The sequence below is a fragment of the Eretmochelys imbricata genome, chromosome 21, assembly GCF_965152235.1.
Source record: "Eretmochelys imbricata isolate rEreImb1 chromosome 21, rEreImb1.hap1, whole genome shotgun sequence".
In the NCBI taxonomy this organism is placed as follows: Eukaryota; Metazoa; Chordata; order Testudines; family Cheloniidae; genus Eretmochelys; species Eretmochelys imbricata.
Genome location: NC_135592.1, coordinates 12,133,175 through 12,155,668, shown reverse-complemented (window position 1 = coordinate 12,155,668; position 22,494 = coordinate 12,133,175). Strand labels below are relative to the sequence as shown.

The 22,494-nt window shown below is 51.0% G+C and overlaps 1 long non-coding RNA gene across 2 annotated transcripts in view; it reads right to left on the bottom strand.

The window, feature by feature from the left end:
* Positions 1–5,426, bottom strand: part of LOC144278344 (uncharacterized) — a 28,161-nt gene extending 22,735 nt beyond the window's left edge. For both annotated transcript variants that reach the window (XR_013348572.1, XR_013348571.1), the window contains exons 1-2: positions 5,261–5,426; positions 741–848 (exon numbers count right to left, since the gene is read on the bottom strand). This is a non-coding gene — a long non-coding RNA (uncharacterized LOC144278344). The remainder of the gene's footprint in view (positions 1–740; positions 849–5,260) is intronic.
* Between the last annotated feature and the right edge of the window lie 17,068 nt (positions 5,427–22,494).

Here is a 22,494-nt window from a genome sequence, read left to right as displayed (position 1 = left end):
TCAAATGGGGATAATGATACTGACCTCCTTTCTAAAGTGCTTTGAGGTTTTTGGACGACAAACTATATATATATAAAATATAAGGGCTAAAGATAATTATTATTTACTAAGGGACTTCAAATAGATGGACTATTGCTTCCTCTCTTCTCTGAATTAATTTCCAGCTCCACAGCCTCTATTGCTTCCAGTCTTGATTTTAAAAACTCCAGGTCTTTCTAAAAGATATGCTGTAGTTCACAAATGATTGGGTTTGATGCAGGCATTGCTATACTTGAGGTTCTCTGGCCTGTGTTATGCAGGAGGTCAGTCAGGCTACATGATCAAAATGGTCCCTTCTGGACTTACAATCTGTGAATCTAGACTCCATAAAACCTACGTCTCTTCTAAATTAAAGATTCCACATGAATCTTACTGCCGGGAAAATGTGCTGCGGTAAACACCACGGAAGCTAAAGTTCCCAGTGCTGAGACAGGTACAGCGTGGGAAATGGTCTGGGGGATATATACCCACTGGCACCTGGACCAATTCATTAGACTATCAAGTGGCTATTACTGTGGCCCCTAGAGGCTCCATTGTGCTAGGCGCTGTACGTGCACATAGTACAAGAAGAGCTCACTATCTAAATAGACAAGACAGGGAGAGTGGGGAGTGACTGCCCCAGGTCTTACTCCCTCGCCAGGGCCCTGTCTACTAGACCATGCTGCCACCTCAGATGGTGACAGTTTTTGGCCAATACTGACCTGAGTTGGGTTCAAAGCAGGACCTTAAAGATGAAAGATTCCATCTTCTCACCCTTCCCCTGAGCCATCCAGCCTCCTGCTACCTGTGACTTCTCTTCCTGTGCCTGTCTGAAAAAATCATAAAATCACAAAGAGGGCCATAACTTGTAGAAGCATCGTTTTAATTTTTATCAAAATTGGCAGAAAGCTTCTAAATACATTTGATAATGCAACTATGTACTCAAAATAGTACTGCTTTGGAACGTCTGGAAACTCTTTAGCCCCAGCTGATATATTTTATGCATTTTCCTATACTTTTTGGCCTGCAGTTAAAGCTAAAGTGTGTAGTCACACAACATCTTGTCATTTATAGAATGGACTGGTTTGAGTAAAGTTTTATCTGTCTGCTATTTTTATGACATTATGCAGCTAATTATAAAACATATAGTTTTGATGTTATGTGCTCAGCTGGAGAAAAGTCTAAAACCCACATAATACAATTGTAATTACCTTACTGTCATAGAATCATAGACTATCAGGGTTGGAAGGGACATCAGGAGGCCATCTAGTCCAACCCCCTGCTCAAAGCAGGGTCAATCCCCAACTAAATCATCCCAGCCAGGACTTTGTCAAGCCTGACCTTAAAAACTTCTAAGGAAGGAGATTCCACCACCTCCCTAGGTAACGCATTCCAGTGCTTCACCACTCTCCTAGTGAAAAAGTTTTTCCTAATATCCAACCTAGACCTTCCCCACTGCAACTTGAGACCATTACTCCTCGTTCTGTCATCTGCTACCACTGAGAGCAGTCTAGATCCATCCTCTTTGGACCCCCTTTCAGGTAGTTGAAAGCAGCTATCAAATCTCCCCTCATTCTTCTCTTCCGCAGACTAAACAATCCCCCCTCAGCCTCTCCTCAGAAGTCATGTGTTTCAGTCCCCTAATCATTTTTGTTGCCTTTCGGTGGATGCTTTCCAATTTTTTCACATCCTTCTTGTAGTGTGGGGCCCAAAACTGGACACAGATGAACTGGATACTCCAGATGAAGCCTCATCAATGTCATATGGGGGGAACGATCACGTCCCTCAATCTGCTGGCAATGCCCCTACTTATACAGCCCAAAATATCCAGCTTCTTGTCCACTGTAACCCCTAGGTCCTTTTCTGCAGAACTGCTGTCTAGCCATTCGGTCCCTAGTCTGTAGCGGTGCATGGGGTTCTTCCGTCGTATCACTGAATACAAGGACAGTACATGTAAGCTACTTATAGAACAGTAATGACTCTTAGTAGAAGGGCTGTAGACTGTCATGTGTGAATAACAAAGTATAACCACATACTGTTATGTAACCCTACATATCACTATGAGCTGCTGCATGTCTAATGCAACACTCCTTTGAGCTATATTCACTCAGAAAAAGTCTCAGTAAGTGGCAGAGAGTTGAAATGTTTCTAACACACCCCTCAGAATCTGTCTCTGATGTGTTCAATACACGTTTGCTACACTCGTCACTGTCCCAGCTGCGAGCCTCGAAGGCCCCAAATCCCTGCAGCATTTATATCTCCTTGTTGCACAGCTACTCCCACAACTACACTGCAGAAAGGGGAGGATGGCGGCTGGAGCAGGTGGCAGCATCATCACTCTAGAAGCTGGCTGGCCCATGCTATCTCTTGCCCATCCCCTGTTGACAGGGGACACTTGAAGATACTGACCTGTTGCATGATTCCATTATGTATGACTGATAATTTGCACCTTTCAGGTGCTGCCTGAAGGAGGCTATTGTTGGTGACAGTTGCTCACTTGTGTTCGCGCATGTTATCCAGAGTTGCTTGCTTCTCCCCACAGTACAATAAAGATACCAGTGAGTCAGAGGCTGCTGACGCTGAAGAAGTGCAGTTGCCTTGTCTTGCAGTTACCCACCTTCAAATCTTGCTAATGACACTGAGCCAGGGTTACTTGTCAGCTACTGCTTGGTGCTTTATCTGTCTGGCTAGGTCAGGTCTGTCCATGCCATGAATTCAAAGTAATGGTCCTAATTTAGAAAGCCATCAACAGGCAGAGACGTAGCTACCTCCCAAGACTGTTGGATCATCTTTGATAGATGACCAGGTCGGAGTGTTTTGCCTCTTTGCCCTCAAAACTGCTCACGCTGTAGATAATGGGAGCAGGCTTATAAATGACAGCATGCAGTTAGGTTACTGACACACCCCAGCTGATATTTCATGCTTGTTCTTAGGATGGGACGAAATCACTCTTTTGCACAATGCTAGGGGCAAAAATGAGCAGTGTTCATGTGGAACAAGCTCCCTCAATCTTTCCTATTGAAGCTGTTCCACTTTAATTCACTATTAATTGGACCCAAGCAAGTCTCAGACATGAGCAGCCCTCTCTAGCATAGTGGGCAGGGTCTGCTACTGGGATGCTAGCAACCCTAGTTTGATTCCCCCCTCCGCCTGATGAGGAGCTCGGATCTGAACAGGGAGCTCCCTCAGTCTTGCCTATTGAGGCTGTTCCACTTTAATTAAACTATTCATTGGGCCAACTAAAAAGCTAGAATCACTCTATAGTCCCATGGCTAGGACTCTCGCCCAGAATACAGGCGATCCCGGTTTGAGTCCTCCCTCTGCCCCTTAGAAGGGGTTTGAAGAGGGTTCTCCTCTCTCCCAGGTGACTGAGGTGGGGGGTCCTTGTTTAAATCCCCTCTCATTCATAGGAGCCATTGTCTTCCTGAGAAAGGAAGGGGGCTTGAATTAAGAACCACCCACCGGGCAGGGGGTGTGGTCCCTGGGATGTGGGAGATCCATGTTCAAGTCCCCTGGCAGAGGGGGGACTGGATCTCCCATAGCCTGGACAGGGGTCCGGGACAAGAGTGATTCATTTTTAAGTTTTCTCCTCTTGTGCCCACTTAATTAAAACAAAACAAAACAGCTTAGGTAGCAAATCCCTTCGTGGCAGGAAGAGGTGGGAATTGAACCAAGGCCTCCAACATCACAGCTCAGTGCCATAAACACTGAACTAAGGAAGTCGTCTCAGAGCTATCTCTTGCTTTGGCCCAATTAATAATTAAAGTGGAAACGTTTCAACAAGCGACAAAGAGCAACCCACATGTGTAGCGGACAGCATTGAAGAAAACCTCCCCAGCAAATCTTAATCATGTGAATAAAACAGACAATAGACAGGGGAGCAGTGGCTGTAGGTAGAGATGTAAGAGAAGAGGTGGCTGTAGGGCTAAAAGGGGTGCTTATGGGGTATAGGTGTAAGGGGGTGATTGGGGGTGCCAGAGGAGGAGACTGTGACTGCAGGTAGAAATGTAAGAGAAGAGGTGGCTGAAGGGGTGTGTAGGGGGTACAGGTGTGTGGGGGAGGGGGGGCTGTGAGGGGCATGGGGGGGCAGTGACTGCAGGCGGAGATGTAAGAAGAGGTGGCTGAAGGGCTGTGTATGGGGTACAGGTGTAAGGGGGCACTGTGAGGGGCCGGGGGGGGCAGTGACTGCAGGCAGAGATGTAAGATGAGGTGGCTGAAAGGGCGTGTATGGGGTACAGGTGTGTGGGGGGGGGGCTGTGAGGGGCCGGGGGGGGGGCAGTGACTGCAGGCAGAGATGTAAGATGAGGGGACTGAAAGGGCGTGTATGGGGTGCAGGTGTAAGGGGGGGGTTGTGAGGGGCCGGGGGGGGCAGTGACATAAGATGAGGTGGCTGAAGGGGCATGTATGGGGTACAGGTGTAAGGGGGGGGTTGTGAGGGGACGGGGGGCAGTGACGTAAGATGAGGTGGCTGAAGGGGCATGTATGGGGTGCAGGTGTAAGGGGGGGGTTGTGAGGGGCCGGGGGGGGCAGTGACATAAGATGAGGTGGCTGAAGGGGCATGTATGGGGTGCAGGTGTAAGGGGGGGGTTGTGAGGGGCCGGGGGGGCAGTGATGTAAGATGAGGTGCCTGAAGGGGCGTGTATGGGGTACAGGTGTAAGGGGATGATGGGGGCGGTGAGGGGGGCTGCAGGGGGTGTAGGTGTCAGGGAGTAGCTTGGGGGGCTGTGAGGGGCCAGAGGGGCTGTGGGGCAGTGGTTGTGAAGGGGAGATAAGCCGGGGGTGGCTAGGGGGCTGCAGGGGGTGAGCACGGGGTGTAGGTGTCAGGGAGTAGCTGGGGCGCTGGGAGGGGCTGTGAGGGGCAGGGGCGCTGTGGTTGTGAAGCGGAGAGAAGCCGGGGGTGGCTGGGGGGCTGCAGGGGGTGAAGGTATCAGGCAGTAGCTGGGGTGGGGCTGGGGGCCTGTGAGGGGGGCAGGGGAGCTGGGGGGTAGTGGTTGTGAAGGGGAGATAAGCCGGGGGTGGCTGGGGGGCTGCCGGGGGTGAAGGTGTCCGGGAGTAGGTGGGGGGAGCTGGGGGGCTGTGAGGGCCGGGGCGGGCTGGGGGGCTGCACGGGGTGCAGGTGTCCGGGAGTAGCTGGGGGGGGCTGCGAGGCGCGGGCCGTGGCTGTCTCCTCCCCCAGGGCCCAAGCCCCGGCCCCCCCGGCCCAGCTGGGGGCGCGGCCGCGCTCCCGCCCCGCGGCGCTCACCTGGGTGCTCGCCCCCTCCCGGAAGGCCTGGGCCCCCGCTGCCGCGGGAAGGCGCCCAGGTCCCGGGCCCGCTTGGTCTCCTCCCCCGGCCACTCCTCGCAGCGCTCCGGAAACCGCCGGCAGCGGGTGGCCGCCATCTCGGGACTGGGGCTCCCGCGGCGTCACGTACCCGGCCACAGACGATTAACAGGTCACGTGACCCGGAGTAGGCCAATAAGCTCGCTAATTAGTCAAAACTACAGAGGCCGAGAGGGAAACACTGGCCGAGCGCGGAAGGCGCGTGCGCACTCAGAGCGGCCGGTTGGAGGTCAGGTGGCGCATGCGCAGCATAGTCCAGCGAAGCCATGTGCTTCGGGCAGGAGCTGGGGCTAAGGCGGCGGATACGCATGCGCCGAAGGGGCTAGAGCCTGACATGGACATGTGCCCTGAGAGCCCTTTTATGGCTGGGAGCAGGGGACGGTGGGGTGCAGGCGGCAGAGCCTGGTGCATGCTCCTAGCCCTGACCTGCCCCCAGTGTGCTGGGTAGGGGCAGACCAGATTTTACACAGAACATGGAGCCCTGGTCTGGCCCACCCCATGATTATTCTTAGAACCTTTGTAAGTGGTGTGAGCAAAATCCATCAGGCGTCGAACGTCAGCTGTGGGGTGCCCAGTCCCCTGTGGCATGGTGGGTGTTGCAATCCACGAGCGGAACATGCCGCAGGGTGGTTGTCCAAGGTTTCTGTATTCTCCTGCGGTTGTCCATCATAGCTGGAGGATGAGACGCAAGCTGGAATAGAACGGATAGGAGCTCTCGTTTTTTTATGTCCGACAGCAGTCAATAGGCTGAGACACAAAGCGTTCCAACAGGTCTGCTCTGACGTGGTTACCGCTATGAAGGAAGCGGTAGGGCAGTGGTTTTCAACCTTTTTTCATTTGAAGACCCCTAAAAAAAATTTTAATGGGGGTGCAAACCCCTTTGGAAATCTTAGACATAGTCTGCAGAGGTCTGTGGACCACAGGTTGAAAGCCACTGTGGTAAAGGACTTGTTTGAAGCCAGCAGGTGATGGTTTACTTCCCTATTACTTGTCTTGGCAGAGAAATTGGCCAGTATCTACTTGGCAAACCTTGAATAAAAAGAACAATAATCCAGACTATAAAAAGAACAGGAGGACTTGTGGCATCTTAGAGACGAACACATTTATTTGAGCGCAAGCTTTCGTGGGCTACAGCCCACTTCATCGGATGCATAGAATGGAACATATAGTAAGAAGATAGCTTTATAGATAGATATACATACAGAGAACAAGAAAAGGTGGAAGTAGCCGTACCAACTGTAAGAGGCTAATTAATTAAGATGAGCTACAAAAGTTTTTTTCTTCTGCTGATAATAGCTCATCTTAATTAATTAGCCTCTTACAATTGGTACGGCTACTTCCACCTTTTCTTGTTCTCTGTATGTATTTCTTACTATATGTTCCATTCTATGCATCCGATGAAGTGGGCTGTAGCCCACGAAAGCTTACGCTCAAATAAATTGGTTAGTCTCTAAGGTGCCACAAGTCCTCCTGTTCTTTTTGCGGATACCTACTAACATGGCTGCTACTCTGAATCCAGACTATGTGTCTCTCGAATTACTGCACCTTCGAAATATCCTACATGTAAACAATTCAGCTAATTTGACAGAAGGAAAAGCACGTAGTTTAGCGTTAGCCTAAAATGAAGGGGTCCACAATCAAGCTGATACATGAAATGCTTAGTTCCTCTCCAGTCTCAACAGCTTAGGGCAATTTATGTACCAGGCTTCTAACTGAATCAAAGACCGTGGCTACATGGGAGGTTTAAGCCGCTGCTAGACAGCCCCCAGTATAGCTGCACTGGTGCAAACTCCTAGGTAGACAGGCTATAAACTGCAATTTGCACTGGTGCACTTTACCCCTGCTTGAAACCAGTATTAGATGCATGGATGAAAACAGTGATTGATAGCAATTTACCCCATCTACGCTAAGGGTTTGCACTTGTGCAGCAAAAAACAGTAGCTGAAATGGGGATAAACAACCATTGTGGACCAGACCTTAAGAGAGGTGCTGTACCCAGTGATGAGCTGCCAAAATCTTAACAACCGGTTCTCTCCTCACCACACCAGGGGGTCGTGGCCCACCCCTGTCCCCCAGGACTCCTGCCCCATCCAATCCACCGCGTTTCTTGACGCCCACCCCCCCCCGGACCCCTGCCCCATCCACCCCCCTCCCCTGTCCCCTGACTGCCCCCAGAACTGGACAGGAGGGTCTCGTGGGCCACCGTAGTGGGTGCTCACCCCGCCCCTAAGAGCCAGAGGGACTGGCTGGCGGGCGAGGTGGGGAGTCCCAGCGGTGCTTACCTGGAGCAGCTCCCAGGAAGCAGCTGGCAGGTCCCTGGGGATCGTAGCTGGGGGGGAACAGGGGGAGCAGCCGCTCCCCCGACTGATCACATCAAAAGGACTCCGTGGGTGCTCCGGGGCTGGAGCACCCACAGGGAAAATTTGGAGGGTGCAGAGCACCCACCGGCAGCTCCCTGCCCCGCGCCCGGCCCCAGCTCACCTCCACTCCACCTCTGCCTCCTCCCCTGAGTTACACTCTGCCCTGCTCTGCTTCTTCGCCCCCGCCCCCGTGAATCAGCTGTTCGTGCGGGAAGCCGGGGAGGGCTGAGAAGCAGGCGGCGGCTTCGCGCTCAGTCCCAGGGAGGCAGAGGCGAGCTGGGGCGGGGAGCGGTTCCCCTACGTGCCCCCTTCCCCCGGGTTACCTGCTGCGGCGCGGGTGGCCCTCCTCGCGCCCCCACCCCTACCCCAGCACACCTCCACTCCGCCTCCACCTCCCTTGGCCTGAGCGCGAAGCTACCGCCTGCTTCTCAGCCCTCCCCAGCTTCCCGCGAGAACAGCTGATTCATGGGAAGCAGGGGTGGAGAAGCAGAGCGGGGCGGTGCGTTCAGGGGCGGAGGCGGAGCGGAGGTGAGCTGGGGCCGGGCGCGGGGTGGGGCGGGGAGCTGCCAGTGGGGGCTCTGCACCCACCAAATTTTCCCCGTGGGTGCTCCAGCCCCGGAGTACCCACGGAGTCGGCACCTAAGGCGCCACTTTTGGCCAGTTGTTAAATTTAGAAGTCCTTTTAGAACCGGTTCTAAAAGGGCTTCTAAATTTAACAACCGGTTCTAGCAAACCAGTGGGAACCGGCTCCAGCTCACCACTGGCTGTACCCTCCCCTCAGCTGGTAATGCACAGTACTATAGTCTTATTTTCCAAAGCACAGAAATAAAGAATGGCAAGGAAATCTAGACAGGAATATTGACACAATCAAGATCTGGGAGTGGATACAGAATTCAGTTATATACCACATGTAATTTAAAGGGTAATCAGTTTGGCATCAGAATGCTGAAGACTGGAGAGGAACCTACTTGACGCTAGCTATTTACAGTGTTATATATGTGTTTTAATCATAATAATTATCCTGCAGACACAGCAGAGCAATGTTCTAAATCTTCTCAGAGGCATAAGTGGAAGAAATTTATGCTTTCAGTATCTAGCAGGAAGGGGTGATCATTTTAATCATGAAAAGCCATAACAGTTAGCACAAAAAGGGTGTCTGGTATTTCATCGACTAGACTAAAATGTTCCTAGAAATGAACGAGCATGGAAAGTTTATGTTCTTCTTTTTTCCAGGTTCCAGTTCTGACTAACACTGAACAGTGTGGGTGGAGAATCAGAACAATGTTTCTAGGGCCAGATTCTTAGTTGGTGTAAAATGGTGTAGCTCGATTGAGGTGAAGAATGAAGCTGCCCCAGTTTATACCAGCTAAGAACGTGGCCCTTAGTAAACTCTACGTGATAATTCCTTGTGCTTGTTTTGAAGAACAGAAATACTGAAGGGGTCAAGAGACCAAGAGTCCTTCCTACCTGCATTCCATAGATGCGAGATCCAGAAATGCTTTGGTCACACCTCTTTATATGGCATGCTTTCTTCTCTTCTGATGCATTGTATCCATGCTGCTTGATTCCCATTGTTTAAGACCAGAATGCAGGGATATTGTGACCTTTTATTTTAGTTAAAGTGGATTTAATAATGTCGTTTTACACCACTGGCTACGGTCTCAGTCTCAACAGAATGAAAGTTACCTCTGCCACTTGTTTCAGATCTAGAGCCTCTAGGAACAAGGAAAGCAACACAGACAGTCACAAGAACAATGTCTAACAGCCTTTCTAAATTTTATTAAATTACCAGCAAAGTTATGACTATTCAAGTATAGATAAATCCTACACATATCCACGCAGAAATTATAGCTACAGTCATACTCACATCCTCCTAGATAGTCTTACGGTCTGATGGATCTCTCATTAATTGAGCATCAGGAGAGGGATGGTTCCTGCTGGAATTTTCCCATAGGGAACTCAATTTTCCCAATCTGGGCACCCTCTTTTTCAATGTGATTCTGACTATGCCTGTGCGTGAAAGTGTCAACCCTCTTTTTCCTCATTCATATTGTGTCTCCAAGAATATTGGGGTACCGCATTTCTCATAGGTTGTGTGTAGTTCCTTTTATTCTCATTAGTACTGATGCACAACCTGCATCCTGCGGTTAAGGCATGTGTTAGAAAAAAGGTACCTCTCGGGCATTTTGTGATCTAAAATGAATCTTACGGCTAATTTTTCGCAATATCACCCATTGGTACATTTTTCCCCTGTAATCTTATGGCATCAGGTTATTCTTTGGTCACTTATGTCAAGCATTTCTTAATTCTAAGGCCTAGTATGGCTAAGCTAAAATCATACAGGCCTCAGCCTGTAGGCCTCACATTTCAGCCCTATTTACTTAGATACCTAATACATATTTATCCCTTCTAATTACTGATCAATCTTATAGGCCTATAATCCTACCACTTCAGTCTATTCAACATACAATGATTATATATTATATGGTATGTTAGGAAAACTTAACATCACACAACACACAATAAATGAATGATAGAATGAAGTAACTGGCTACAATATTTATACTTTAACACCACGTTTTCAAGTAACAGAAACTGAACACATGAGTTAAGGGAGACTTATTATGAATGTACAGTTGAAAAAGATCTTACATCAGAGGTGGCTGTGTGCATCCTCTGAAGTTTACTCTAATCATTCTCAACTGTAATGAGACTTTGCAATCCACCTTTACCAGCCGCACCCCTCACGGCGACTGGCTCCTTGTTGCCAATTTCAGCCAATTTACCCTAAATGCAATGGTACCAGTCAGATTACCAATGGCTCAGATCTCTAGTGCAGAACTGGCCCAAAGCTGTCAATCCACCACGTTTCATCAACACCAAATTCACTCAAGTCTCTTGGTGGGACGGTTAAGCTGTATTGGTCACATGATGTTTCGTAGGCAGGGGAAGGGATGTTGCTGCTTTGAAGCCTGTATGTTTCATAATTCCTATGTTATTGTGTTTTCAAATATACACGAAGGCCTTCCTTGGCTTGGATGGATACCCTTTGATGTGGAGTTTCTTTTAAACAGAGACAGAGAGGTTGCTGTCACTCAGTCATAGGGCTGATTGTGGTTTGAGTAATGCACGAGTGAACAAAAGGCCAACTGGCTCCTCAGGCGAGCCTGAAAAATTAATGTAGTTTACAAACATTTCCTCTTGGAGAACAGGTCCAGGGGCACAGACAGCTGCTCTGTGGACTCATGCTACAGGGTCATAGAAGTTCCTCTAGTCAAAGGGATAAATCAGCTGATGGCATTCTCATTAGCAGCACCCTCTGCGGCTTGAGATGCCTCATTTGGCCATGTTCAGTGGCAACGAAAGCTGCCGCCCATGTCTCCAAGCAAATTATCCCACGAGGCTTTAGGAAACTTCAGGGATGGTTTGACCAGGCAAAAGAGCATGATGATGATCTGTGGTAAATCCTCGGGTTCCACGTCCTAGGTGACGCCTATCTGGAAAATGTGACCCAAAAAAGATCTGTTTGGAGCGGCCTCCAGCATATAAAAGTTTCAAGGAGAGCAGGGAAAGTCCATAGCTGGAAGAAGACACCCTCCATTTTTCATGCAGACTGGGCTGGTCGCAGCAGGTCATGAAAACCTCCCCTCCCTGCCCCCAGCCGGAGTTAATTACTATTAAAATAAAAAGTTCACTGGAGTGGAACAAACGTAATTACTTTTTGGGAGCCTAATTATCTGCATTTATTGCCAGCGCTTTGTTGTAATTGATTGCTAATGGCCTGCTTCGCTCTCGCATTATCTAATTAATACCGCCGCAGATATCGGGAGAGCAGACGGCTCTCAGAGATGGGGATTTTTCCACAGTCCCCAGCCTGCACCTTCGCCACTTTCTGGCCTGTTTGGTCACCTCTGGCCGTGGCTAGGCTGCATTCCCTTCTGCCGTATCTGGCCATGTCCTGGCTGCAGGGGCCCAACAGCCTCTGTTATTGCGCTGCTATCAATACCCTCTGCTCTTCTCCTGGGCCGCGTTACCCCCTCGCTGCTTTCCATCCTACAGCTGGGTCTAGTCCCACCTCGCTGCAGCCTCTCTGAACGCCCCCGTTAGCGGCTCCAACCTTCTCTGCTGTACTCCGGCTGCCTCTTGCACCTCACTCATGACCTACGACCGCGAGCTGCAAGGGGATGCAGAGCAGACGCGTTGCATAACGCATTTGCCTCTGTCGCTTTCAGGGCAGTTCTGTTTTGAAAAGCGACGATGTAGAAACGGCCCCATGCTACCCAACAGATCTGTCCCCAGTGAGGGTCACTCCTACCCGCTGGCCTCAGTGATAAATAAGATCTTTCCTGCCTTTTACGCTCCTTTGCCCGGCAGAGCTCAGGCAAGAGCAAGCTGGAGTCTATTCCCGCTTGTGAATCTGCACTGGAATCACTTGCTTACCCCCAGGCGGTTATAGCAGCGGAAATCCATCAGAGGCAGCGCCAGAGAGGGGGTCTCGATGGGAGGCATTGAAGGTAGATTTGGTGCTTTCTTACTGGTGATGTTCAAGGACATGCTGAGGATGATATCGAGGCCTCAGCTGCAATGGGGATCTGCCCCGATTCCAGCCACTGGTGGCACCTGCATTGAGGCCAGCCCCTCACACAGACAGACAAAGCTGCCGTTTGCACCAGGGGGACTTGATCCCTGTTTCATAGATGCATAGAGCTGACCTCTTGCATAGCAAAGGCTGTTCCATTGCACCCAAATCCCTCTGCACTGAGCCCAAATAACTTGAGTTCAACTAAAGCATTTCAGTCCTCGGGAGACAACTGCATGTGCCCCAGGCAAAGAACAGGAGAGGCCGAGGGACCGCCAAGGACACACCTTGTGGTGGCAAGTTTCAAGCAAAAGTGAGCATCCGTGCAAAGAGCTTTGCCTCTCTGCACTAGGGGTTCACATGGGTGCAGCTGCCCGGAATGGAGGCAAATGCCCTGAATTGACAAGGACCTTAAGGCTGTCAAACACACTTGAGAAGTTTCCCCTTTTGTGCTTATTGGTTTAAGGATGGGGGAGGGGGGAAACGCTAGCACGGTGGGTAGAATCCTGGCTCTGTTCCTTCTGTGCACTGGATACCCTTGATGGGGGATATCAACTGTGCTAAAGTGAACAGCTCCCTTCCTTGAGATGCTAAATTCCCGGCATGAAATCAGGCCAGGCCCGGGGCTGCAAATGGTGACCTGGCGGCAAAGCCATTAACCGTCTGCCTGGCTCAAATGGAGTGAAATTCAGCAAGGAAGAGAACAGCATCAAAAGTGCTGAGTCAACTCCTGGTTACGATTCCTTCTGTGTCAACGAGAAGAGGTGAGGGTTAGAACGGCAATCCATTGTTCCCCATGTCCACCAAGAGCAGGACAAGAAGGAAGCAGCTTATTTTGCAAGCAGGGAGATTGAAGCTGGGTATTAGGAAAAACTTTCTGACTCTAAAGATTGCTAAGCACGGGGACAGGTTACCAATGGGGATGTGGAATCTTTCTGGTTGGTGGTTTTAAAGACGAGCTTAGACAAATACCTGTCAGGGATGGTCTTGGTCAGTGTTTCTCACCCTTTTTGATACCAGGGACCAGCTTGCTGCCTTCCTAAACTGTGTCAGAAAAATCTCAAGGATCGGTGCCAGTTCATGGACTGGTTGTTGAGAAACACTGGTCCGGGGTTACTTAAACCTGGCTCAGCATGGGGGCATGGGGCAGATGACCTCTCAAGGTCCCTTCCAGCCCCACATTTCTGTAATTCTCTAACAGGTAGACGGACCATGGCTATTCTAAAATGACTTTGAACAGAGCACTGGAGTTTCAAGACTAGACAGGGTAGCCTACAAGACAGAGCACTGGCCTACAACTCAGGACACCTGGATGCTAATGCCAGCTCAGCTACTGGGCCACCTTGGGAAAGTCACGTCACCTCCTGGCGCCTCAGTTTCCCCAGTCTGGTTCCTCGGTTCCCCCGGGATCATGATCCTGACCTGCTTTGTAAAGCGCTTCTTTGGGCTCTATGGATGAAAAGCCTTGGGTAAGAGCTAGGTGCAATTATATTGAAGTACCACATGGGAAGTGCACTGAAGCAGGACACCACTCCCTGAGTCAACACAGAGACTCCCAGTGGGCTTCGGATCAGATCCGAACTGGGGCTCCAGGTAGGCAGAGGATGATACAGAAGACTCCGGGGCCTGATCCTGCCATGAGCTCTGAAGTCAATGGGGTGCCATGCAGGCCCAGGGGGCTGTAGTCTGGGTGCTGTCAGCTCAGTGGGGCGGCTACAGAGCAGCTGAAGCTAACCTGATGTGCCTACCTGTGAAGATCAACTAGCCAAAAATAACTCCTCGGAATGAGCAGCCCCAGTATTCATTTCCCTCCCTCTAACTCCTTTTGTTTGCAGGAAAGCAAACCAATGCTGTGGCCGCCTCCAGGCAGCTCAAGGGTTTGGGGGGAGCAAACCTTTTAACTCTCAGCCTGGTGCCTGGCCGCAGTAGAAAAGGCTCAGTTTAGCGTTAGATGCAGCCACAGGAGGAGCGAATACAAATCACCAACCGCAACCGCCTCCTCCGCCTTTCTCTAGGAGATGCTGAGTTCTTTTGCTTCCCTTTCCAGCGGCAGGATGTTTGGGCATAAAAACAACCCTGGATGATTTCCGAGCTATCAAAGAACTGTACCCTGGGAGGAAAGGTTGTGTGGGGCATTTGAAGCCGACCCATAGCACCAGAAGGAAGTAAACAAGGGGTTAAGTTGCTGAGAGAGACCATCAAAGCCAATGCCATAAATGTGGTTGAAAAGAGATCAGGCACATGGGGGAAGGACTGAAATATACAGCAGGGAGGTGGGGGCAGGAAAGAACTTGGCTAGCGCCATCCATCTGCTCTTGATGTCCGACCCTTTCTGCTTAGTCCTCCTTTGCGGTATGTACAGAGAGACAGAGGGAAGGAGACTGCTGTGACATGAGTTCCCTTAGAAAGCAGAGATCAGATCCCTGCTCTGACACCTCCCAGATGCGCCGGAGACCTTGTGTCATTGTTCAGGAGCTGATGAGCGGAGCTCTGTAGCAAGGGAGAGCAGAAAGTCAAGCTGCAAGGAGACAGGCCAACCCCTTCCCAAGAAACCAACAGGGTTTCCTTTATTCCCCCCACGTCCCAGGAGGCTGCTGTCAGGTACAGCAGAGCCCACTGGCAGGAAGGCCCGTCAGCTCGTGGAGGAATTTCCATTTCAAAAGCGTGAAAGCCTTAATTGAATTGTATTCCCAAGCAAAGCCTCGGATGTGCCAACCAAGTGAGGCTGATTAGAAAAGACTGAGGACGCCTGAAAGGCAACCCTGGCAGCTGTCTGGGGAAGCTGCTGCAGAAGTAAATCAAAGGCTGAGCCAGTTCAACCACACGGCACGCATTGCGGGAAGTTTAAGGCGCCGGGTTAAAATGAGGAATCGAGGCTATTCAGCCCCATTCACGACAGCAGAGCGCCTAGCAGCTGTCTGGGGGGCTCCTGCCACTGTCAGTATTTCATCAGTGCCTAGAGACGCTAACTTACTCGTGTAAGGTGCTGTGCGTGACAGTGGGAACAGCCAGTCCCAGTCCCTGCCCTGAAGAGTTTCTAGTCTAATGAGACAAGGCAGGAGTGGCAGATTGATTTGCTGAAGGACACACACTCAGTTAGTAACACAACTGGGCTAGAACCCAGCCCTCCTGACTCCCAGGCCAGTGCCTTATCCATTGGACCACACTGGTCCAGATAAAGACTGAATTCCTGATACGGAGAGGGGCATGGACACAGATAAGTTTGGTTCACTCTAGCCAGAGCAAGCCTGAGCTGTCAGGGCTATAAATCATCAGCGAGAGAGATGCTGATTCTGTCTGTAAAATAAATCCCACTGCCCTGTTACAGCTCTGTGGCAGCTAGTCCTGCATCTAGATTGCTGTTCCTTCACTCGTTTGTTTACTGTAGGGTTGCCATGAATGCCAGATCATTGTTGTTGTTATTCCAGGTTAGTTTTTTAGTGAATTGGTTGTTTGGGGTGGGAGAGCCCCATGCACTTTCCATTCGGAGCGCTTGATAAAATAGCTCAGATGACCCTATTTAAAAGTCTCCGGAGTTTCACCATGACATTACTGATCAGCAAGTTATTGGTTTTCAAATTATACCTTACAAGGCATATTTTGTACAAAGATTATTACAAAATAGTGTGCCAGGTGTGAAGGCATTCTGTCACAGTAAGGCAGCATGCGATCCTCGAAGGAAAGATGTTTGAGAAGTGCAGAGCGTGGCTGTCATTCTAATATATAACTCATGCATAAGGGTTGCTTTGCCCACCACTCAGATGCAGCCACCTCTGGGTGAGACCTGGCAGCTGCTTAACAGCACCCAGCCATTATTATGATTGATTATTGTAATTCATTATTTGTAATGCAGTAGTACCCAGGAACCACAGTCCTAGAGCAGGTCCCCACTGGGCTAGGGCTGTATAAACATGGAACAAAAAGACAGTCCCTGCCTCAAAGAGTTTACAATTTAAGTAAAAGGCAAAGGCCAACAGGTGGATACAGGCAGGGAAGCACAAGGAAACAACGAGACAATACTGGTCAACATCACCAACAGTGGCCGCAGCACACTGACTGCCTAAGTGCTGTCAAGATTTCTGTCAGCACTTACGTAGTTATTGTTTCCAAGCGTGTGTGTCACAGTTCCAGAGAGTTTCAGGGCAGAAGGGACTGCCAAATCATCTCAACCGACCTCCCACCACAACCCCGTCGATTTCATTCTGTTTCTCCTGCACTGATCCTAGTGACTTGGGTTAAACTAAAGCATTTCAGGCCTCAGGAGACTAAACTCTTGTGTGTCACCGAGGTCCCCTCGGTGGGGCTGCAATGTCCTGCCCCAGTTTGTAAGTGGTCTCTGATGAGGCAGTGACCAATGGGTTACTTGTGGCCCCTGGAGCTCTTCGTGTTGGACCAGCGGAGGGAAATATCTTAGCAGCCAAGCAGTGGAGACCCTTCTCTTACAAAGTACTCTGCAGAATGGGAAGGCCAGCAAAGCCCCACGTCACCCATTGCAAAGAGCGATCCACCAGGGGCACCATGACAGCACAGGTGACAGCCCTGGAGAGACTCAGGGGAGGAAATATTCTATCCTTCCTCTCTCAGGGATATCTTTCCTCTGAGGACCTGCTAAGAATCAAGGCTGATTATTACAAAGCTGCCTAAGGGCATTGGATGCTTACGTCGCTCGAAAACTCATTGGGTGTCTAACTCCCTTTGCAAAGCTCAGCCTCAATCAATAAGGATGTTGGTTCTTTCCTCACTACCCCATCCAGGGCCAGGGCTACTTGGAGTGACCAGCGCCTCACCCTGCCAGTTCTCCTGCCGAACTCAATGGGGCTGCTCACAGAGCAAGATGCTGCTCACCGTGATTAAGAGAGGCACAACCTGGCCCATAGGGACGGCCAAAACCCCAGGGCTGGAATTATCCAGTAATACCTGCCTAAAGCAAATGAGATTGATCCCAGTAAAGGGCAGGCCCTGTGTTAATTCCAACACGAGTGATTTCATTCCAGAGGTTTTCCTCCAGCGAAGCAGGGATTGAAAGGGGAAGGCACAGGGGTTAGTGTTGTGGCTGGCAAGGCATCCCGGTATTTGTGCTATGGGAAGAAAGCCTTTGGGGTGAGCCTATGAACTCCAGTGTGAATTCCCCCGGGGCGAGCAGATGAGGCTGGGACGCACAGCCAGTGCTGGGGCATTTGCTCCATCCCAGTGATGGGAAACAGGGAGCAGGGATAATGGAGCAGCATGATCCCACCCTCCCCGGAGGATGTGGCTGCAGAGCCCCGGCCCTGCAAAGCACCACCAAGAATCTGGAAGACTAAGTCCCAGTATAACCTGGGTAGAGGGGAGGTAAGTCAGTTGACTTGCCAATTCTGTGCCGCAGCATTCTTCTCTTTGACAAAGTATTTGCACAGATCATGAATTCCTATCCTTGCAAGAGGGACAATGGCTGGGTTTTCTAAAAACACCTTTTAAATACTAACAGTGGAAATTATAATCGGATTCACACACACACAGACACTAATTTCTAATTCCTTCTTACAAATAACACTCGACGGATAAGCCATTGCACCACCGCAACTGCAAAGGCCTCTGGGTAAACTAACATCACTAACTACAGCTGTGCTGTTTTTCCTCTGACATGAAGGACAGAACACAGGGCCTAAACCCCAAATCCAGAGACTACCTTCCCAAATCAATGCAGGGGCTGGGACCTCTGACAACTGGAGATCTGCTTTCACGTAGGCTCGCCCTGCGTATTATGGTGACAATTAAAATAAAACATGTAGCTGTCCTACATACTCAGTTGTTTCAGCATCCATATTACTGGGCACAGACGCAACTTCCAGCGAGAAAGGGAGAAACCGGGCAATGCGTGCAGTTGTCAGGCTCACGCACAGTCTCTGGTTCAGACACACCTCCTGAAGACATCTGGCCTCCAGTCTGCGATTACGCCTTTATGGGGTCTTCCCCATCTCGATCCCACTGACTTGTGTAAAATTACAGGAACCTGTACGGAGATCCAACCAGGCTTGCCAACATTGTATTTCAAAACAAGGGATTGTTTTCTTAGCACCTCCCCCTCCTGATATTATTATTATTATCACCACTATTCATAATAACACTAAGCAGGACTCACTTACTTTCACCAGGGATATTTCTTGCTGCTTTTGGTAACACTCAGCAACTCCCGTTCTTGTGGAACAGCGATGAAAAGACAAGAGACGTCCCTTGTAATGAGGCACTGCCCGGAACGGTAGATCCACCCCACAGACCTGTCTGGGTTACCCCCAGCAGCTCTATCTTCTCCCTGCAGGGCTGGGCTGGAGAGCTGCTCTACCAGTCACGGCACAGGGTCATGCTCTGTGCTTCCACAATAGATACAGTCCCACAAACACAACTGCCCCACTTACTTACACGGCTACCACTGAAACCTACTGACTTCTAACACGGGTAAGGCCCCACGCTTTCAGGCAAGTAGCTAATTTCCCAGTCCCTAATCCACTGCAATATAAAAACCAACTTATTTTCCTTCTTGGGACGAAGGACTGTACAGACACCTTCGCATAGCCCTGCCTGCTGCAGACCCGTAACATCCAACTAACCCGTGCAATTAGAGGGAACTGCACTGAGATCCACCCCACAGCTCAGTCTGGGTCACCCCTGGCAGCTCTGCCTCCTCCCTGCAGGTCTAGGCTGCACCTGACCCCGGCAGAGCTCCCAGCTTCTAACTAAGGGGAGATGTGGGCACAAGCGGGGATGCTGCCCTTAATGGAGCCTTCCACACCAGCTTCCAAACAGCTACTGGGCATGGGCACAAACTTCCCACGCTCCCTCTAGGGGGCTGAAATGGCAACTGCCCTCCCGCCAGGCTCTGTACTGCCCCCTGTGGGAGCACCACTAGCAACAGCAGCTGGAATTACAGCCATAAGGGTTACGGGCTGAACCCCATGAAATAAAACACAGAAATGGGAGTTACACCAGCATGGGCAGGGGGGGATGAGTAATTAGCACTCTCCAGGAAGCATGTTAATCTAGTAATGCCTACCTCTTTTCATCCATAATCTCAAAGTGCTTTACAAAGGGGGTCAGGAACATTCTCTCCATTTTGCATATAGGGAAACTGAGGCACTGAGCGGGGCAGTGACATGCCCAAGATCACCCAGCAGGCAAGAGGAAGGATTAGAACCCAGGTCTCCTGAGTCCCAGGCTCCCTCCACTAGGCCATACTGCCTCCAGTGTGGCATTAAAGCACCCATTACTTTTCTCCTTGATATCAAGGGCTGTTTTGCCATTGGACTTGACTGGGAACAGGACCTCGGTCTAGTGGGTGGGTATGAGGCAAATTAACCCTCCCCCACTAAAACGAATCTGTGTGTGGATGGACTGGGAGGAGATTAAAGCCTGGCCGAGTGTCAGGGGGTATATAAGGGACTGATCCTGAGAGGCCCAGATCCTCAAAGGTATTTAGGCTCATGAAATCAATACCACTCCCACCGACACCTGTGGGAGCTGGGGGAGCTCAGTATTGCACAGGATCAGGCTCTGGGTCCTCTGCAGGCTGCACAGGGGTCTCATGGGCCATAAGCAGTGGTGCTGGTTGCTGCATCTGTGTGTGGGTTAGCACTCAGCCCCTGGCTGGCGAGAGCCCCAGTTCCCGTGGATGCAGGCGTCCAGGGAGCGACACCCCTTCCCAACCCCATCTCCGGTAGCATCACGCTGCCATTTCAACCCCCTCCAATCCCTGCCCCGCTCTGCACTTAGTCAAGCAGGCTTGATTTCTTCTGACATCCTAGAAATGTCAACATTGCTCTGGATTAAAGGTCAAATCCCGACGGGTGGATTTCAAAATGTCATCCCGTGCTGCGCCAGAGCGGCTCCCCTTCCGCCCAATGTTTCCATCTGGGGGAGCGAGTGCTTCGGACGCTGAGCGGGCCCCAGTGTGTGCCGGGGTGCCAGCCTCACCCAACAAGTATCATAAACCCATTCCCCCCGCCAGCGGGTCCTCAGACTCACTCCTGACAGCATTTCTAGACTTGAGACACTGTCATGAGTTCAGAAGGCCTCAAGAGGGTGTGGGATAAAGAGTGTCAGAGAATCAATATTGCTCCTGTTCCACTGTGCCCCTGGCTGAGTCACTAAGCAGGGACCGAACCCGCGACCGCGGGATCTCAAAGCAGGACCCAAAGGCTTGTAGCACCCCCACCCTCTTGTGTTCGAATCCTAGTCACCACTAGAGGGGGACACAGCGTGGCTTACAATCAGCTGATTATGAACTTCTTCTGCACCACCCTCAGCTTTTATCTGCTGAGCAATTTGGTTCCTTTGGCCTAATACATTCAAGGAGAGCCAAAGGGGCAGGATCAGGTAGTGTCACTCCAGAAAGGAGGGTGACCTGTTAGTGAGAGAAAAGGACAGGGCTTCAGGACTTCTGGATTCTAGCCTCGACTCTAACACTTTGTGACCTGGTATAAGTCACTTAGCCTTCCTGTGCCTCAGTTTCCCCATCTGCAATACAGGGCTAACAGAAAGTACCTGCCTCCCGAAGGGCTGGCGGGTGGGGCTAATGTCTGTAAAGCACGTAGAGATTGTCAAATAAACAGGCCTGCAGAGATGCAGAGTGTTGTTGCTGTTATTTTAGTGATAGTGACTCTGGTTTGAAGACAGCTAGCCGCCGACAGCTGGTCCTGCGGCGATGGCCACGTCCAGCTTGTTTTCTCGTCTGAGCACACACTTGGCCCCTGTGCAGACAACGGGTGCCAGTGACTGATGCCTCTGTGGAGCCGCTCTGGCACTCGTTGGCAACCCAGACTGTCTTGCGTTCCCCCTCCTGAGGACGGACAAGCGTGAGAGCTGCCTGCTAAACTCAGGGCGGGCGGGGGGAGGCAGGCGAGGGATTGCCAGCTCCTTGCTGAATCCAACTGGAAAGGCAGATTAATTGACAAAGCAATGGCCCTGCTCACTGGTAGCAAAGGCCCCCTGGGGTCTCAGCCCCTCACCAAACATCTGCTGTCCACTTACAGTGCTTCAGAATCACCAGGCCATGTGAGCGCTCTCCCCATGGCATGAGGCCTGATCCTGAGAGGTGCTGGAGTGTCCCCAGCTTCCGCTGATGTCCGGTTTCTGAGTGGGAGATGCAAGCCCAGGTGGTGGGGCTCATTCTTCTCCTCTGTGGCACAGAGCCAGGTCTGGGAAGGGGGACAGATCACTAGCCCCCTGGTATTTCCTCCTTAGCCCAGTCGCAGGTGCTGCCTTGGGAGTGTTGCATTTATCCACTCCTGCCTACTCTGGTCAGTTGGTGAGACAGGGTGGGGGAGGTGATAGCTTTTACTGGACACAAGCTTTCGAACCACCCGGAGCTCTTCATCAGGTCTCAGCTGATGTCAGCGATAACACAACGCACCTCTAAAGTGCACGTCCCTGGAGCGTCTAGGGGATGTACGATGCACAGTGCATTTTCTCAGCACACAGCACCTAGTCCGGTATATACCCTGAGTCTCTTACCCACTCGCCTGCTTTGTCATCTCCCAGGAACGCTGCGAGTCCATGCACCAGCTGCTCTCTGGGTCTCCCAAGCAGGCAGGCCTTGCACCCGCCAGGGACAGTCGGTGACACTGCATGGGAAGCAGCAGGCAGGCCTTGTCCCCAGATTCTCTCTTGCAGCCACCTTGAGGGTTGGGTGTGGGAGCAGATACCTGGTGCGCGTCACACAGGCTCTGCTGGAGGGTACATTTCCAGCCCTTTAAAATGTGGTTTCACGAAACCCAGCTGTGGAATTATGATTATCATTGTTTTCTTTCTTGCCCAAGGAGCATCTCTGGGCTCACAGCCGAGTGTTTTGTACACACTGCCTGCAATTACTGGTGTATACGCTGGGAAAAATACCCACCACTTTGAGCCATTCACTAGGGGTCACGGGTGTCAGCGGGTCAATTACATAACTCAGGTACGGCTCCCACAGCTGGGCAGGACAGAGGCAAAGGTGGGGTCAGGGACGAATCTGTGTGGAGCCTGGAGAGACTCAGGGATAGGAAGGGGACTGTGGGGATTCAGGGCCAGAGAAACCTTGGGCCAGCATTTGAACTGAGGTCAGGGATTGCTTGGATGGCTGGAGAGAAGGATGCAGGGGCCCGGTGCAGCACTGAGGTGCCATGCCAGAGAGGCCATGGGTGGGTCAGCAAAGGAAAGTTTCAGGGAGCTGTAGCTGTCTCAATGGAGCAGCCAGCAGCATCAAT